The sequence below is a fragment of the Heptranchias perlo genome, chromosome 5, assembly GCF_035084215.1.
Source record: "Heptranchias perlo isolate sHepPer1 chromosome 5, sHepPer1.hap1, whole genome shotgun sequence".
Taxonomy (NCBI): domain Eukaryota; kingdom Metazoa; phylum Chordata; class Chondrichthyes; order Hexanchiformes; family Hexanchidae; genus Heptranchias; species Heptranchias perlo.
In genome coordinates this window covers 117,648,951-117,668,839 of record NC_090329.1, presented here as the reverse complement: position 1 = coordinate 117,668,839, position 19,889 = coordinate 117,648,951, and the positions used below count along the sequence as shown (strand labels likewise).

General features: G+C 38.6%; 1 long non-coding RNA gene across 1 annotated transcript; it reads right to left on the bottom strand.

Moving 5' to 3' along the window:
- Window positions 1-385: 385 nt before the first annotated feature.
- On the bottom strand, window positions 386-7,830 carry LOC137322055 (uncharacterized). The gene is made up of 3 exons (XR_010962949.1): window positions 7,640-7,830; window positions 1,508-1,621; window positions 386-474 (listed from the first exon to the last, which is right to left on the bottom strand). It is a non-coding gene; the product is annotated as an uncharacterized lncRNA (long non-coding RNA).
- Window positions 7,831-19,889: the final 12,059 nt, after the last annotated feature.

The following is a 19,889-nucleotide window of genomic DNA, read 5'->3' as shown; positions in this document are numbered from 1 at the left end:
TGATGTATTAAGTTCACTTGTGAGGAAGACCCAGGTGGTGCAATTGTAAAATGAAAGTGCCACACCTTCAAAACTGTACCACTCACATGTGTTTCAGTGAGCAGCACTCATACGTTTTGCCTTTCGAATGAGTTGCAAAAACAGAACCTTCCTGTCTTAGTAAACGTTGATGGTCCTATAGCACTTATTGGAAGGTGAGCAGGAAGTTCTCCCTCAACCAACACCACCAGAAACCTGGTCATTTAACGCCTCGCCGTTTCTGGGACTTTGCTGGTGTAGATGGCTGCTGTATTTGCCTGCGTAACAGTAGTCACTGAACTTCAAAAGAAAACCTGATTTATTATGTGAAGTGCTTTGAGACATTTCGACAATGTGAAAAACATTTATATAAATGCAATTCTTTTTTGCGTCACTGGACAATCCATAATAAACAACTGCTGTACAGCATGGTGTGCAGATATCGATTCCCGTTTTCTGTGGAAAGAAAATGGCTAAAGTGAGCAAATCCTCTCTGTTAGTATTGAATTGAGCAGCTTTCCACCCCCCCCCCCGCCCCACCCAACTTCTTTGTATCTATTTGTTACTGATAAAATAAGGAATGGAAATTGTTTCAAATAGATCTTGTGCAGACGATGACTGCCTTGTCGTCCCATTGCGTGACCCCTTGACCTGTGTGAGATATGAGCCAGTATCTGGCATGTTGCGAGTTTCATGGCTATTTGTCACGGATGGATTTATGCCTGTATGGGATATATGACTGACTTGCATAAATGATTCCCTTATGTACTGTATGAGTGTATTGGTTTGCAAACCACATTTGAGTGCTCTGTCTCCGATGCAGTACTTCCCCACATCTTATTATATTTAGCTTCTGTAAGGTCACATACTTTCACTAATCTTCTGTGTAGAGAAAGTAGACTAATGCGTGGGCAATTTTCATAGCGTTTGCTTAGGATTGCATTTGTGCGTAAGTATTATATTACAAATGTCGGTTTTGTATTTGCAATTTATTCCTTTCTCCTCTGAGAGACAAGTCTACGAATGAATGTATGCAATATTAGAGTGCTAATGATTAACACATTCGTATGAATGACTTTATCCACTGTTTTAACAGAAGGGTTAATGAGTTTAAAATAACCATCTTACTATCCCTGCTTAGATAGCAGACAAAGTAATGCGACGCAAATAGAATTATAGAATCATATAGCACAGAAGGAGGCCATTCACCCTATCGTGCCTGCGCCAGTTCTCTGAAAGAGCTGTCCAATTAGTCCCACATTCCTGAACACATTAATGTTCCTACGCTAATTCACACGCAGTAATTCCTAAGCTGTAGTAGCAGTACCTTTATACTGGGATTTGGCTTGCCTCTATTCTCTTCACTCTTGGCACTCCATTGTTCAGCAGTAGTACACATTTCGGTTTGATGAGCGAAATCACAAATTTGACTTAACCTGGCGCAAGTCACAGCATTAAAACATTAATACTCAGTGCACATAATGCTTACTTACTTCTTCGTCATGCACCCAGCAAAGGAAGGATGGGTTGGAAAAATTAATTCTTGTTTGGGCTCTTGCAGTTTTGTTTACACGTAACCTCCTTCACTCTCCAAATTCCTAAACTGAATCCAAGCGAAGAATCTCAGAAATGTGAACTAATTTTTGCTTAATATTAATTTGACAAGTCATATTTTGTTTTGCTCTATTTTGGGTTTTGCATCCATTTGAGATAAAAAGAAAAATTCTGAAAATTCTAAAGATCTGAAATAAATTCAGAAAATGCTGGAAATACACAGCAGCTCTGTCAGCACCTGTGAAGAGTTGAGATCAGTTCACGTTTTGGATAGGGACATGTGATTTCACTTTTGTTCAAAAGCAGTCAACTTTGTGAATGCGAATGTTCCGAAGGTTACAACCTCTAAGCCCCACTCCAGAGACTTGAGCACATAATCTAGGCTAAGACTCCAGTGCAGTACTGAGGGAGCGCTGCACTGTCGGAGATGCCATCTTTCGGATGAGGCGTTAAACCGAGGCCCCGCCTGCCCTCTCAGATGGATGTGAAAGATCCCACGGCACTATTTTGAGTTCTCCCTGGTGTCCTGGCCAATGTTTATCCATCAGCCAACACCTAAAAAACAGGTGGTCTGGTCATTGCTGTTTGTGGGACCTTGCAGTGCACTAATTGGCTGCTTCGTTTCCTACATTGAAACATGGACTACATTTCAAAAGTACTTAATTGGCTGTAAAGCGCTTTGGGTTGTCATATGTCATGAAAGGCGCTATATAAATGAAAGTCTTTATTTATAAAAGCTAAAATAATGGTTGAATTTAGAAATTGGTTAATAAGATTCTACATGTGATACTGCAAAATATTTGGGAAATGTGTGCGTGTATTATTGAATCTCAAGTGCCATTGGTAGAAGTTTGTGAGAGATGGTGAAGTAAGTGGATAGTGGTAAAGTGATTTTTGCTTGCCTCAAATTTCCTAGGAATCAAACAGTTTGCTGCAGTTCCTTCACGCTGATTTGGGTCCTGGGAAATTTGAGGCAAGGTAGATAGTGGAGCTGATCAAAAAAGCATGACACAATTTTTTATGCTAGGTATACATTTAAAGTGTGATACACCCCATAAGTAATTTTTTAATATATTAAATAAATAGATGTTTATGTTGCTTCGTGGATACAGTAGATTTATGTCTGTTTGCGTTCCATTGATGATTCATCGATGCACCACAGTTCATTTCAGATCCTTTTCACTGATTTCGCTCTTAGTCACTGGAAGAGAGGGCACTCACTGAAGAATATGAGGCAGGAAACAAGTTCAGAATTAACTTTTATTTTCTTCTCCTCCTTTCTGAAGCCTGATAGTTCTCGGTTATAGTCTTGCCCATTGCGTGCGATGTGTGCATGTGCAATGATTCCTTACAACAAAAGGGAAAGAAAGACTGACTTGCATTTATATAGTGCATTTTGTGGCCTCAGGATGTCCCAAAGTGCTTTACAGCCAATTAAGTACTTTTGAAGCATAGTCACTATTGTAATGTAGGAAAAGCGGCAGCCAGTTTGCACACAGCAAGGTCCCACAAACAATAATGTGTTAATGATCAGGTAATCTGTTTAGTGATGTTGGTTGAGAGATAAATATTGGCCAGAATTGTATTGAGTTGGGCATCACACATTTCAGCTCAGTGTAGAATCATATCCACTTCTTGTATTGAACAAATGCACAGTACGTACTGTGCAAACTCCGTGTGCCACATACAGGCTCATATCCCACAGGGGTCACAAGTCAGCAGTTAAACCAATTTATTGCGTGCTAGAGATTGTCTGCATCTGATGAGTTCTAATGGTAACAATGCTGAAATATCAAAAAGTGAGGGAAATTTAAACATACGGAAATAAACAAATATTTATTTAAAGTGTCAAGTTAGTTGCAGAAAGCAAAATGCCTGATTATTCATCTTTGCTTGACTTCACCAGAAAATGTGAGCGTGACTGATTAAGTGACTCTAAATTGAGATTGAGATTTATTGGAGTTCTTTGAGGAAGTAACGAGCAGGGTGGATAAAGGGGAACCAGTAGATGTAATGTATTTGGATTTCCAAAAGGCATTTGATAAGGTGTCACATAAAAGGTTGCTGCACAAGGTAAGAGCTCTTGGTGTTGGGGGTAATATATTAGCATGGATAGAGGATTGGCTAACTAACAGAAACAGAGAGTCGGGATAAAGGGGTCATTTTCAGGATGGCAATCTGTAACTAGTGGGGTGCCGCAGGGATCAGTCCTGGGGCCTCAACTATTTACAATATATATCAATGACTTGGATGAAGGAAGCGAGTGTACTTTGGCCAAATTTGTTGATGATGCAAAGATAGGTGGAAAAGTAAGTTGTGAGGAGGACACAAAGTGTCTGCAAAGGGATATAGACAGGTTAAGCAAGCGTGCAAAAATTTGGCAAATGGAGTCTAATATGGGAAAATGTGAAGTCATCCACTTTGGTAGGAAGAATAAAAAAGCAAAATATTATATAAATGAAGAAAGACTACAGAATGCTAAGATACAGAAGGATTTGGGTGTCTTCGTACATGAAACACAAAAGTTAGCATACAGGTGCAGCAGGTAATTGGGAAGGCAAATGGAATATTGGCCTTTATTTCAAGGGGGATAGAGTATAAAAGCAGGGAAGTCTTGCTACAACTGTACAGGGTACAGGGTACAGGGTACAGGGTGAGACCACACCTAGAGTACTGAGTACAGTTCTGGTCCCCTTATTTAAGGAAGGACGTACTTGCATTGGAGGCAGTTCAGAGAAGGTTCACTAGGTTGATTCTGGGTATGGAAGAGTTTTCTTATGAGGAAAGATTGAACAGGTTGGGTCTATACTCACTGGACTTTAAAAGAATGAGAGGAGATCTTATTGAAACATATAAGATTCTGAGGGGTCTTGACAGGGTAAATGCTGAGAGGATGTTTCCCCTCATAGGGGAATCTAGAACTAGGGGGCAAAGTCTCAGAATAAGGGGTCGCCCATTTAAGACGGAGATGAGGAGGAATTTTTTCTCAGAGGGTTGTGAACCTTTGGAATTCTTTGCCCCAAAGAGCGGTGGAGGCTGAGTCATTGAATATATTCAAGGCTGAGTTAGACAAATTTTTGACCAGCAAGAGAGTCAAAGGATATGGGAAACAGGCGGGAAGGTGGAGTTGAGGCCAGAATTAGATCAGCCATGATCTCATTGAATGCGGAGCAGGCTCGAAGGGCAAAATGGCCTAATCCAGCTCCTATCTCTTATGTTCTTGTGTTATGTTCTTATGTTATTATGGAGGCAATTTTAATCAAACTGATGGGATTGGGTGCAGCGCTGGTTTTAAACCCCCCCCCCCTCCCCGCATTGACTTTAATGGAGGTAAAATCAGACGGGGTGTAAAACCGATCTCGTCAGTTTCTTGACGGGCAGTTTTGGTTAAAATTAACCTCTATGTTTCTGTTATTGTTATTTGTGTTGCACTTCCTAGATAACTGGTCAGAAGACCATTAAGAAATCTGACTGGCTGGCCATCTGGGACTGCATCGCAGCAATTCATTCTAGTAGTAGTAGCTGGTAAATGGTGCTAATCTGTTTAAAATTCAAACCTGCACCATTCAGGTCATCATCTGTCGTAGTGTGAGAATTCAGTTCTAGAATAGACTTTGAACTGCTCACAGTGTGTGTTAAGACTCTTTCCCTTGTTCCAGCGTAGAATCTGCTTTGTTTAGGCATACAAGACCGCCAGATTCGATCCTTCCCACCACGTCTCACTAGAACAAACCTACAGTTCCCCCCCCTCCCACCTGCACAACACCCAACTGTTTTTTTTAATGAAATGATTCCAAGGTTTTGTTTCCGCTACCCAGTCTGGAAGTCTACTTCACACGATGATCACTCTTTGGAGTATTTTCAGTGCCATAAACTTTTAGAGACGATAGTCCAGGACAAAATGAATTGGCACTTGGAAAAGTTTGGCCTAATAAATGAAAGTCAGCACAGATTTGTTGAAGGAAAATCGTGTTTGACTAACTTGATTGAATTCTTTGATGAAGTAACAGAGAGGGTTGATGAGCGTAGTACGGTTTATGTTGTGCATATGGACTTTCAAAAGGCATTTGATAAAGTACTACATAGTAGACTTGATAGAAAAATTAATGCCCATAGGTTTAAAGGGGCTGTGGCAGCATGGATACAAAAATTTCTAAGGGACAGAAAGCAAGGAATAGTGGTGAAGGGTTGTTTTTCAGACTGCAGGGAAGTATACAGTGGTGTTCCCCAGGGGTCGGTATGAGGACCGCTGCTCTTTTTGATATATATTCATGACCTGGACTTGAGTATAGAGGGTATAATTTCAAAGCATGAAGATGATACAAAACTCGACAATGTAGTAAATAATGTGAAGGATAGTAACAGACTTCAGGAGGACATAAACAGACTGGTGAAATGGGCAGACACATGGCAGATGAAACTTAACACAGAGAAGTGCGAAGTGATACATTTTGACAGGAAAAATTAGGAGAGGCAATATAAACTAAATGGTATACTTTTAAAGGGAGCTCAGGAACAGAGAGACCTGGGGCTGGATGTACACAAATCTTTGAAGGTGGCAAGGCAAGTTGAGAAGGCTGTTAAAAAAGCATATGGGATCCTGGGCTTTATTAATAGAGGCGTAGAGTACAAAAGCAAGGAAGTTATGCTAAACATTTCTAAAACACTGGTTAGGCTGCAGCTGGAGTATTGTGTTCAATTCTGGGCACCGCAGTTTAGGAAAGATGTCAAGGCCTTAGGCAGAAGAGATTTAGTAGAATGGTACCAGGGATGAGGGACTTCAGTTATGTGGAGAGACTGGAGAAGCTGGGTTTGTTCTCTTTAGAACAGAGAAGGTTAAGGGGAGATTTGATAGAGGTGTTCAAAATCATGAGCAGCTTTGATAGAGTAAATAAGGAGAAACTGTTTCCAGTGGCAGAAGGGTCGGTAATCAGAGGACTCAGATTTACGGTGATCGGCAAAAGAGCCAGAGGCGACATGAGGAAGCATTTTTCTACGCAGCAAGTTGGAATGACCTGGAATGTACTGCATGAAAGGCTGGTGGAAGCAGATTCAATAGTAACTTTCAAAAGGGAATTGGATAAATGCTTGAAGGGAAAAAATTTACAGGGCAATGGGGTGGGACTAATTGGATAGCTCTTTCAAAGAGCTGCAACAGGCACGATGGGCCGAATGGCCTCCTCCTGTGCTGTACCAACTGCGATACGGTGACAAAATCGAAAGCAAAATACTGCGGACTCTGGAAATCTGAAATAAAAACAGAAGATGCTGGAAAAGCTCAGCAAGTCAGGCAACAGAGTCAACGTTTCAGTTTCAGTTTCAAGACCTTCCATCAGAACTGGAAGATGTTAAAGAGTTAACAGTTTTTAAGCAAGTACAGAGCCAGGGAAAGTGGAGGGTGGGGAGGGGAGGGGAGGAAAGAACAAAAGGGAAGGTCTCTGATAGGGTAGAGGACAAGAGTGATTAAGTGACAAAAGGGATGATGGTGCAAGGCAAGGAAGGTCCTAATGGGACAAGTTAAGAAACAAAAGATGGATCTAGAGTAGCTGGCTTCTGTAACATCAGAACCATTACCAGCACCTGCTGTGCCACAAAAAAAATGGGAGTGGTTATGATCTGAAGTTATTGAAATCAATGTTGAGTCCCCGGAAGGTTGTAAAGTGCCTAAATGAAAGAGTTGGTGCTGTTCCTCGAGCTTCCGTTGAGCTTCACTGGAACAGTGTAGGAGGCCAAGGACAGAGAGGTCAAAGTGGGAATTAAAATGGCAAGTGACTGGCAGGTCAGGGTCATGCTTATGGACTGAGCGGAGATGTTCAGCAAAGTGATCACCCAATCTATAATACTGTGATATAAATGCAAGTTGTTTCCATTGTTGTGTGAAAAACAACTCCTTCAAATCAGGCCTACATTTTCCTTTTGCCACTTTGACCCAGTGCCCCTCTTCCTGCTTTAATGGTTTAATTTAAAGCAATGCTCTGGATTTATCTTCTCTACACCATTTACCAATATATACTTTTAGATATAAATGCCAGTTCAGTTTTTCTTTTATACTTTTACTAGGCCATACCTCAGTTGCCTTCTTTCAAGGCTGACGTTAAAAAATGATGTTTGTACACATGAGTTGATCTAGTTGGGCTCCTTCGATATCCCAGTGAACAGGTTCAATCTGATTTTGCTGATCCCAAGTGACGATAGCCACATGCAGTTGGCCTTGGCACCCCTCGGTTAGGAAGGGAAAATATTGGTGAAGATTGTTGCTGCAGATTAGCTATCCAGCAACCCCTGCTGGAAGTGCACCTGTGAGGGTAGAATATAATAAGATGAAGGAAAAAAAAATTTAAATATCGAATCATAAACACTTATGAATAAAAGGAAGCAACTTGTGCTGGTGCTAACTCCTATCTCCTCTCATTCCATTCCCCTGTTCTAATTTCCTCTTAAATGCCACGATTGAATTAGCTTCAATAGCCACTTGTAGTAATGTATTCCATATTCTAATCATTCTTTATAGGAAAGAATTTCTGCTAATCTCTCCCTTTGTGCTCCTATTACTAATCCTGAGTATACGACTCCTTGTTACCAGTTCGCTGACAAGTGGAAATTACCTTTCAGTATAGATGCAAAAACCTGTTCAAAAATTTGGAACACTCCCTTTGATTCTGCTCCTTAGCTACAACGTAGAACAGAAAAAAATTGAATTTGGTAACATGTGGGATATAGGATACATCAGAATATTGCATCAGGATTGTAGTTGATATATTGTGATACAGTGGAGTTGGTTTAATTTATGCATGTTATAGTCACTTGCAAAGTAAATTAATAGAGCAATATAATTGTAGCCAATAATTAGCATTTATTATAGAAATATAATTCTCTACAAGAGACGACCTATGAAATCCATTCTCACTCACGATTAAGTATAATCCACATGCTGACCGTTTCCAGTTGGCTTCTTGGTCCTTCAAGATCGAAGGCCTTGTTCTCTTTCCTGTGCCATATTAACTGGTTACTCAAACCTCTGTGGGAGCAGAGTCCACGACTGGAGGAAAAAGTCACAAGCACTTCTGATAAACTTGCAATAACCCCCAAATTGAACTGTTTGCAGAAGGGGGAGCTATTTTCCAGTATTTGGTGTTACTGGTGCAGAAATGCTGCAGGATTCTTCTTCGATGGTAATGCACTAAAGTGCTATTTTCAATATTCTGTCTTTTTTCTGGAGTGGTGCACTTTTACATTGAACCGATTGAGAGTGCCGCATAAATGATAACAATGCAGTTGTCAAGATTTCTAGACAGTTCTGCAGATTAGAAATTGATTTGAAACCAGAAAGACACCTTCCTTCTAAAAAAAAATACCTTCTTAGCGTTCAACCGTCAAAATTTAGTTACTCGTTACATGAAACGTGTGCGTAACTGGCCTTGAGTATTTTGCTGCATGCTTCCCTTTTTTTCCTCTCCAATATGATACTTTGAAAAGGAAGCTTTACTTCCAAACTTCATTCCAAAGAAAAGCTAACAAGCGACTGGTAATACACTTGTACCATGATATGACTGGATTATACTCCCCCCTTCATTTTGAGTGCTGGGCAATGTTTAATACTGGCACTAAGGTACTATCCCTGTGAGAAGTGAATATAAAGGGACCCTGTGCCAAAAAAACACAAACAGCAAGAATGGTAAAAATATTTTAATAATCAGGACCTAATTGTCCAAACCAAATACCCAGTTCATACGGTGCCTCAATTTAAAATTATCCCTGTTTGGGTCGCAGCTCTGAATGGATTGTATGAAGATTTCCCCCATACCCCCAGACCCCCATTTTGAGCTCCTGTGGCTAAGGGTGGCAAGCAGTAGCTTAATGACGTTGACCATTGAACCCTTAAAGTTCCTATGAGACCATTGATCCTGTTGCTGACGTTGTTCCAGTGGTGGTAGTACGAGTTAGATGAGGCCGATGATTACAATCTCCACAGCTAAACCTGCATTTTGTATATTGATGCGACAATGGTTTGTTGTGCTGTGTCATTAATACTACCTTTTCTGCAACAAACCTTTTATGTAACTCCCAATGTCTGGATTACAGAGAGGGTCAACTTTTTAACCCTCCCCACCCAAAGTGAAAATGCTACCCTGTTGTCATGTCACTAGGAGTTCACTTGATGGTCTCACCACAGTTGTTCTTATCCACCAATTCTTTTTTTTTTAAAAAAGAGATACTGGAATATTCTGGAACTAACCTAATAAATAAATAGATAAATACACGTTTGTCATGACTTGTGGTTTTCTTTTCCTCTTGTGAAAAGATCTCCAGTATAAAGATGTGCTTTTCTGGCCTCTTGATTACACTCGCTGAACCTACATTATCCTTCATTTACTTATATTCTGACCTGCAGGGAGATATCTTCCAGGAGACTGAGACACTTCATGCAACTCAGTGAGCACTTGTGCCTTGGCCGGGTGGATACCTGTTTCTGCCGCTCAGTTCTTGGAACTAATGTATCGAGATGCAGTCACTTCGCTCCATTTACAGTGCGTCCTCGTATTGGGACCCCTCTCATGAGCAAATATTCATTTACTTGTCACATATCTGCAAATGTGCAGAGTCTCATCCTTGTGTTCAAATCCTTTCAAGGCCTCGCCCCTCCCTATCTCTGTAACCTACTCCAGCCCTTCAACCCTCTGAGATTTCTGAGTTCCTCCAACTCTGGCCTCTTGTGCGTCCCTCACTTCCTTAGCCCCACCATTGGCGGCTGTGTCTTCAGCTGTCTTAGGCCCTAAGCTCTGAAATTCCCTCAGTAAAGCTCTCCACCTCTCTGCCTCTCTCTCCTCCTTTAAGACGCTGCTTAACATCTACCTCTTTGACCGAGCGTTTGGTCACCTGTTCCAATGTCACCTTCTTCAGCTCGGTGTCAATTTTTGTCTGATTTCGCTCCTATGAAGCGCCTTGGGACATTTTCCTAAGTTAAAGGCACTACAAAACTGCAAGTTGTTGTTGTTGTCACGGCTGGTAAAGTGGTGGTTTCTGGGGAAGGGTTGATTTGGTCATTCCTTTGGCTGTAATTTATAAGAGGACGATTGCTGGCATTAAACCCACTGAACACCTTAAAATCAGCATTCCCAAAGGGCTGCAAAATGTTAACATCCAACATAGTCAGAATTTGCCCAATTTGGAGTCCAATCAGACCTGCAAATGTATGTACAAATAGGGTATAAACATTTTGAATCAGTGTTTGCAGTTTTGCTTTTTAAGTATCAGCAATTTGACGTGTTGTTTCACATGATTGTGATGTGTCATTCAGGTTTGGCTGTTGAGTTCGTCAGCCAGGTGGAGCTAAGTATCTATCTGAATAAGCGAGGTAACACAGAGGCAGCTTGCACTTGTTTTTCCCCTTTCTACACCTCCCCCTCTCCCTCGGACTTATCTTTCTGCACTCTCTTTTAGTATACAGGTCACAATTTGTTGACCGAGACTAGACAAAGCTTTTGGGTTGTAGAAATCGTTTTCACAGAACCCTCACTCACAGCTGCATGTTATTTGTATGCTTTTTCTGCCCATTCGTCCATGTTAAGATTTTGTAAAACATTAAGTTGACACAGAGCACCTTATCTTAAATAGACCCACGACGGATTCTAAAAGTATTTGACTTGTTTGATGAAAAGTAGGGTGGCATTCACATAGAATCATAAAATGATACAGCACAGAAGGAGGCCATTTGGCCCACCATGCCTGTGCCGGCTCTTTGAAAGAGCTATCCCATTAGCCCCACTCACCTGCTCTTTCCCCACCGCCCTGCAAATTTTTCCTTTTCAAGTATTTATCCAATTCCCTTTTGAAAGTTACTATTGAATCTGCTTCCACCACTCTTTCAGGCAGTGCATTCCCGATCATAACAACATATTTAAAGTTGAACGTCCCCCTACACAGTTCAGTTGGATCTTTCTGCTTTGTTATTGGGATGGATGTGCAAAAACCTGCTTCTTGCGATAAATGCAGGTTGTATCTTTCTTTTTCATTTTTAAATGAAATGTTGCTTTCGCCCAGGCACGTAGTGACTGTGGTGAAGAATGTGAGCAACCAGCTATCAGGTTCCCACCAGTGCCGACGTGAACCAGCTGCAAGGAGGCATTGGAGAGCAGACTGGGTTGTCTCTTTGCTGTGGTTGACCTCAGTGCCCCTGTCTTAGGGAGTGGAAAAATCAGTTGGGTTCCCCGCTTCTGACCATGATTCAGCTACCCTAGCTGTGGGAACACTGACTGAGAACAGTATCGGGCTTGGCTGAGCTGTTCTCTGTCAAAGGTCTTGCCAGCACCGACTGTCTGCAAGTGAGTAATAGCCACTTGGCCAAAAGATACTTGTCACAAAAACAAAATACTGCGGATGCTGGAAATCTGAAATAAAAACAGAAAATGCTGGAAATACTCAGCGGTTCAGGTAGCATTTGTGGAGAGAGAAACAGAGTGAACGTTTCAGGTCGATGGCCTTTCATCAGAACTGGAAGATGTTAGGAATATACTTGTCACACATCTGCAAATGTGCAGCATTATCTGCACTTGTACCACTCAAGAAGTTAATAACTTCATAAGGAGGAGTAAACTTCCAAGAAGAAAAACTTTTCCTGATACCTTTTCATTTGTGTTAGTTCATTGCACACGTTTGCTGTGCAGGTGCAAGATTAAGAACATTATGTATATTTTTATTTCTGCAACTGTGACAATGATTCCATGCAAAAACATTTGCCTTTTACAGTGTATGGTATATACTGCTGTTTGACACCTAGAAGTAATAATTCTGGCGTGCATGCAGTTTTTTTTATTCCTATCCTGTTTTTCACATTTGATGGCAGATAGGTTACGTCATAAGCATTTTAAACCACCTTGCATCAGGCACATTTTAAACAAACATGACTAGAATTTAACATTTTTTTTTAAAAGCTAGCAGATATGTTGCCACTAAATGAATAAAGGTTATCAGACACCATGCAGTGAGTCACAAATAACCACACAAGCACTCAAAAATAAAGTATCGTAACATTTACTTGTCTTCAATTGTGGCTGACAGGTTAGCATTTTCTGCAATATGAACTCACCTTGTGCTATTTGACCTTTACAGTATCATTTATATGACAGAATATTTTTTTTTGTGGTCGATTACAAATTGCAGGAAAAGCTTTACTTGTCTACTGCATGGCAGTTGTGTGTTTTTCACCACAGCGCATAGCATATTTCTTACGCTTTTTAAAAATTCTCGCACTGGCCCACTAAACAAATTTGGTACGACCTCTGGGAAGTGGTAAGGGTGATTACAGGAATATTCAGATTGATGAGGGGGTTTCTGTCAGGAACTGTACTGAGGTGGAATTCTAAACAAACCTTCTAAGTGAGCTCAAAATAAATTTTAAGCCGATATTAGGAAGGAACTCTTTCGCTCAAAGAGTGATAAATGTGTGGAATAATCTGCCAGGCAAGGGTAGTGGAGACAAAGACATTATGGGGTTCAAAATGCACTCGCATGCTAGGATGGGAGAGTTGAGGCAGCAGAAGAACAAGGCTGAATGGTCTTTTCTTGTCCCAAACTGCCCTTATAAATCTGATTACTAATATTTTTTGTAGGAATATAATTTGCAATATAAATCAGCTGTACTTGCTTTAAATAATATCAGCTAAATAATGGCTTACCTATTATAGACTTTTTTCAACAATATGACATATATGGGTATTTCTGCAGCTTTTTTACTTAGTCCAACTTTCACTAAGTTTTAACTTCCTGTCCAGCTCCACCGCCACAACAACCCCCCCTCCACCACCCCCCGCCCCAAGTTCAAATCTAAATCTACTTCAACTAGATCCTGACAGCGAAGGAAACCAAACAGAATACTTAAGACGACAAGGGCAGCATTCTTTGAATCATAATTCCTCATTTTGATTTTGCATATATTTGCAATACATTTCAAGTTGTTACTATGAAACTGAAATAGATGAAAGATAATGTCAATTTGCCTTTTTACTAATGGGAGTTACAGAGACCAGTATAGATATCCCTTGAAAGGTCATTGCTACTGAAAACTGACAACTGAATTAACGGCAATCAAAGTGCAACCTTCGACACCTTTTTTTTTCAGTAAAACAATTTCTACTATTTGATAGCATTTGTTATTATTCATATCCAAAGGTACATGTGTTTTTTTTTTTGTTTTTTTTGTAATGCATAAATTATGTGGTTAGGAATTTTATTTTATTCTGAGAACAGTGATGATAAGGAAACGTTACTATGTCCTTTAGCCTACTTCCTTTATTCTTGCAATTTTCATGATTAAAAAGTAACTCCAAAGTGCAGTGCTTTTCTTAAAAAAAAATAAAATCATGAAGTAAGTTTAGTTTATTTTTACTGATGCTACCAAAATTGCAAAACCAAGGAGCTCAATTTTGCTGAGTTCATAACTGTAATTATTCTGGCAAAAAAAAAAATGCACTGTAAAATGGGCAAAATTGGAAGTTCTGTCGGCTTGTGTTAACAGGTGATTTACTAAACCCAGTGCAGTGGGGCTGGATTTTGTTTAGTAACCACTTCAGTTGTATTATTCCATCCTTCACTGAAGGGGTTGGAGGTGGGGGGGGCAAGTAAGAAAGTGTTTTGTTTTAGCACGGTAATTAAAAACCTATAAATTGTGCCTTTTACTGAAACTAAAATTGGTCCCAAGATGTGAGGAAGTTTAATTATTGATAGGAGCCCGGAGGCTATCTGTAATTTAAAACCTTACAGCCACATCTGATTCAATACCATGGTATCACAGAAACTAACACAAGGAAATGCCATGGCATTTTAATGTAAAATCAGTTTGGAAAAACACCCAACAACAATGACCTAATTATTGTCATTGCGAAACTGTTTCGTGTCATATTAACTGCGTCGCACAGAGGCTTAAAAGTTTCAGAAATTCATAATGTGTGGGCTCGGTAAAAGTCCAAAAACGTCTTCAGCCTGATCTCATCACATTTTCTGAAACTCCTGTCAGTGGGTGCGATGATTGAACTTTTAAAAAAATTTGTTTAGTTTTCTAAAACTTTAAATATGAAACCAAGCCCGGATGGCTTAAAATATAATTCTCGTTGATTACTGACTGCCTTAGGGTCCGTTTTTCCCCACACGTGATTTATTTCTCTCCCTGCATCTTTTCTTCTTTTGTCATTTTTTTGCAGCTCTTTCTTTTATTTAAATGCTGACACATTTCTATGGTAATTTATCCACCTACAAACAACTACAATTGAATCACACAGTGCTTAATTTTAAAAAAACATCAATAGCATTTAACAAAAACTAAAAGTCTGTAGTCAAAATCATCACAATTTAGTAGGGGGCTCTTTTTTTTAAGAAAAAACTGTTCTCATACATTTTACTCCCAACATAGACTGCAAACAAGTGCTTGCCTGACCTTGTGGAACTGTATTTTAATTCAAATAGATCATCTAATTATAACAGTTTGAAACTTTGTTATATTCTAGTGTCATTAACAAACACTGCTGATTTTGGGAGGCCTTAAAATTGAACTTTCTATCTATTTTTTTAATTAAAAAGTTTCCTGTTCATCTCTTCACACATACATATATTTTGTGTAAAATATTTTACTTGTTTTTCTCGTGTGTGAAGGAAGGTAAAGCTCATGTAGAAAACAAATACCCACAGATGAGTGTCTGTTTTAGTAAAAACAAGATCACGTCCACACCCACTATTAGCCTAATCGACCACAACCCAATACAAGGCATACATTTTTTTTTACGGTTCCCTCCGTAATAATGAACCAATATAATGCACCTCTTGTAACTGTTCTTCCAATTCACTGAGAAATTTAAAAGACTCATCTGCAGTAAATGTTCCTTTATTTAGATATCAGGCCATTACATGTTGCTTGTTCTTTTATGGAGTTGAACTCCGATGAATAGGTTGTAACCCATTTCTTCTGCCAGTTAGAGTCATGCTTGGATTCAAATAATTATGTGTTGGGTTTTTTTCATGTATTAATAAGGTGTAGCTTTATCCAGCTTTGTGTGTGAAATTATTTTCAACAACAGCCAGCTCATTGTAAAAAGTGAACCATCAAAGTTTTGTGTTGGGTTGGTGCAGTAGGTCTACTTTATTTGGTTTTACTGCATTTTACTCCTTGTAGTATTGTCATGTCCATACTATTGTCAGATGACAAAGGAACAACTATTGCTGTGCTTATTGATAGTTTCACATCGCATTCTTCAGTCTGGCCGTTTTATATATAGTGAACAAGTTAGGCTGCCGAATCAGTTTAGCCTTATTGTGCTCATCTATAATTTCTTACGGGCTACAGATGATGACTCTTTTACTGTAATCTGTTTCAAATACAAATTACATGGTAAGGTTTTCTTCTCAGTATTGGTATGAAGTTTTAATTATAATGTAACCAATTTTTAAAGTCAGTTTTCTGTGTGTAGAGTGTGCATAAAGATAGCAGCCTCAGTATATTTGACTGGCTAATTTAATTGGTGTACAATAATTTTTTTCAATCAAATTTAACAAAATTGCCTTTTTGAAGATGTGGAGATCTATCTTTTGAGTACACAATTGCCCACATTTGGGGGTATCGAGCTTTTGAGGAACAGGTATATTTGATATTCTGAGTGCAGTAATATAATCAAGAATAGAAGCTATAAACTCAGTAGTTTCACAATGTGTCATGTCTCTAAACTCTGGTTCATTCATGCACAGTGTGGGCATATTAGCTACACTAATCTGAGAAAAAAGGTGGAAATATATTTTCAGCAGTTTCAACATTCTATGTGTGTAGCAAGGTATTGACATCTCTAACCACAATTTGAATTAGGGACACTGCAACAGCTTTACACACTGTGCTACTCCTTAATATAAAGCAAAAAAAAAAGTCTGAATTTAAGGTTAGAATCACAAGTTGAGTGTGCAAGTGTGACGTGCACAGGGGCCTATTTCAACTAGATAAAAGTGATATACACAAGCCAAATTTGATGTGCGTTATAATTTGTGTAATTGTGGGCGTATGTGCTGTAAATGTTGCTGCAGCTTCTGCAGAACGTTGATACAGAGCCTATTAAATGCAGAAATAATTTCTTTTGTAGTTTCAGTGAAGGTCAGAGTGTCACTCATCGATGTGCTTTATTGATAAGGGATAATATCTGATATGCTGTTGAAGGCTGTAAGAAACGGACTCTTGTTAATTGTGGGCTGGGAATATTTTTTTAAAATTAAAATTGGCTATGGGTAGCCAATCACAGGGTCAAGTTGTTCACAGCACACTGTATATATACTGTATATGCATTAAGTGCAAGGTAATAAATCTATGTATTGTTTTGCGACTGCCTATATGGGAACAAAAAAAAGCTGTCTACAAAGCATGAGTTTTGGCCACAAGTACTGATAAACAGAACTGATAACAAAGCCAAGCACACAAAAACATTTAGAAAATAGCAAATGAAAAGGTAGAAGACTATCAAAATCTTTCTGTTTTTGTGTTTTAGGTATGGGTTACACACAAAGAAAGCACAAATCAGCAACATTTAAAAAAATATTAATTTTCTGCAGTTTAAAAAAAAGTCAGTAATTATCTAGGTACTTCAATATTAAACACATCACTGTGAGCTGATGCCCAGAAATGCAGACTTAATTTAAACGAACTTTCAAATGGATTGCCCAATGCAAATAGATTCCCATCTTGGGATAGGTAGACACTAGCACATTTTAGGATGCAAGATGCATTGCAGCAATTAAAATGTGGGGCATAACTATGGTTTTGTTCTACTTAATCTAAAATCTTTGTGTTTTTTATAAATAAATATATAAATAAGTCAAACTGAAACTTGATGGCTTTGCTGATTATTTTTTGTAATCAGCCGCAGGGAAATTTTGATAGGTATAGTTTTGTTTCACAACCTACACTAAACATCGTGAGGAAAATCTCATGAGCTGAACTTGGTTCAGTGACGGACTCTAAAAGTCACCCTCCTCCTCTAAAGCAAAAAAAAACTTATCCTCGTTATTTTCTTTGACTAACTGTCAAAAAAAATTGTAACTTTTGTGCCCTTTTTTAATAGTAAATATTTTTTTAATGAACATAGCCTTGTTTTTACGCAGCCTTCAAATTGCACCCCAAGTAACCTCAAGGTTGTGATTTACAATTTATTTTCAACTGAAGTAATCATCTAAAAAAAATTATTTTGATTGCTTAATTGCAATGACCCCTGTAAAATGGATTTGAGCTACTTTTTAATGTGCAAGTGTTCTTTTTTTAAAAAAAATGAGCCATATAAAAGGCGATTCAAAACAAGTTTGCACTGATATGTGTATTAAGCTAATGAGTTCTTTTAAGTCAAGTGTTGCCCTTGCTGGCATGTTCTGTTTTTTTTTCCATTGCTAGCATTTAGTATGATTTAGCTCAGTCATTTTCGTTCCCGACAGAGAAAACCACATGTAAGTTGCTGCTCCTACACTGAAACGAATTGCAGAAAAGTGGAAAATATCACTGATTATATGTGTGGGTAGTTTCAGCTACTAAACCAGCATAGCTGTCTGAGTACAAAGCACACACACAGACACACACATTTAATAGTGGTTAGTCGAGAACGTTTTTAAAAGTAAATCGTTGTACAACAGTTTTAAAACTGCACTACAGATGATTTCTGACGCAAGTTGTTTTCTTTGATCGTGGTTTGTCAGCTGATTCTGTTATTTCCTTGTCAATTTGACATACAAACCAAAACGCAACCTTAAATCTGTTTAAAGCGGAAAACAAAATATTAATTTAATTGGGAAAAACCATAGTTGTACATTTTTAAAATGTATTTTCTTAATTTAACGGAGTGCAAAATACTATAGGAGGGTTTTCAATAAGATTACTCGTGGTGCGCTTCCTGTATGAGGCTAACACGTCTAATATCTGAAGCTGCAGACTATGATATATAATATATATATATAGCTGCAAAAATACTTTGGGTCATAATTTGCATCTGGGATAAATTTCTATCACTTCAGCATATCTTATTTTGAAGCGTCAGGAGAATTATTCAATAGATCCTATAGCAGCAGGGACGTTAATTCATTGATGATCTAGATTCAAATCGAACCAAAAGCTATTTTATTTTTTGTTATGTTGATATATCAAATTATGTCTTTGAATTGTTTCAAAATGCATGTTTTTATATATTTTAAACAAGGACAATTTAACATCTAAATAGTGAAGTGACCGATGCTTTAGAAAAATATAAATGTTTCTTCAATGAAATACCTAAGTCTAATATAAAAGAAGCAACTGTATCTTCTCCAATTCAACCGAATAAGTAATCAAATTTTCATCTTGATCACAACAGCTCCTTCCAAAACCTATTTTTTTAAAATCAAAATATGTAAATACATTTTCTTTCTGAAGTAGTGCCCTTGATTTCCGAAGATCAAATATTTTGTGCACGGTGTGAATTACGTTGTCTGTGGCTGCTTAAAATAATTACCCCTGGCTTTTTTTAGATGATATGTTGGTCAGTTTTTTCGCCCTTTGTTTATGTTTCAGAATTACTGAAAGCTGAAACAGGAAGCGGAATCGCACTGTTTACCGAACATGATGTACTGTACTTCTGTACAGTGGTGAAATGTTAATCCAGAAACCTTGGTAGTCCGGCAACAAGTCTGCACTGTGCATGTGAGTGGTGACCTTTCTTTATTCTGCAAAAGTAACGTGACCATTCAACAAGCCACTTTCAGAAGCTGATTTCTCCTTTTGATAATTGTGGATAGATTATTGAGTCACAACTTGGCATGAAAATAAGTTTTAAAAAAAATCTATGGCACCTTTACTCCTGTGGAGATAATTATTTTGCAGAGTTGCTCTCCTTTGCAAATGGCCACATTTTGGCCTCAGTGACCTGCCCAATGTAGATCCAGCTGTGATGATTAGACTCCCTCAGTACTAATTATGCAAAAAACAGCTGACCTCACTGACTGAAACGTATTAAGGTTCCACCTTGGTTACTTGTCATTAATAACTGCTTGAGGTGACAGCTCTGAGCTTCCACACCCGACTGTTTGAACCACTTTGGTTGGAAATAATCAGCAAATCGTATACTTTTTTTCTCAAAAATTTATACTTTGTAGTGGGGATTATTCAAAATAGTACATGACCCAAATTGAAATTGAAAGAAAACGAGAAAGTTATTGGTGAGATAGAAACCATTTTTTTTTTACTCATCTCAGTTATAGCCTGTATTTTGTGAGGTGAGGAGGCAGTAATATCTGTTCAGTTGCCAATTTACATCATTGGCCAAAAACTACTGTCC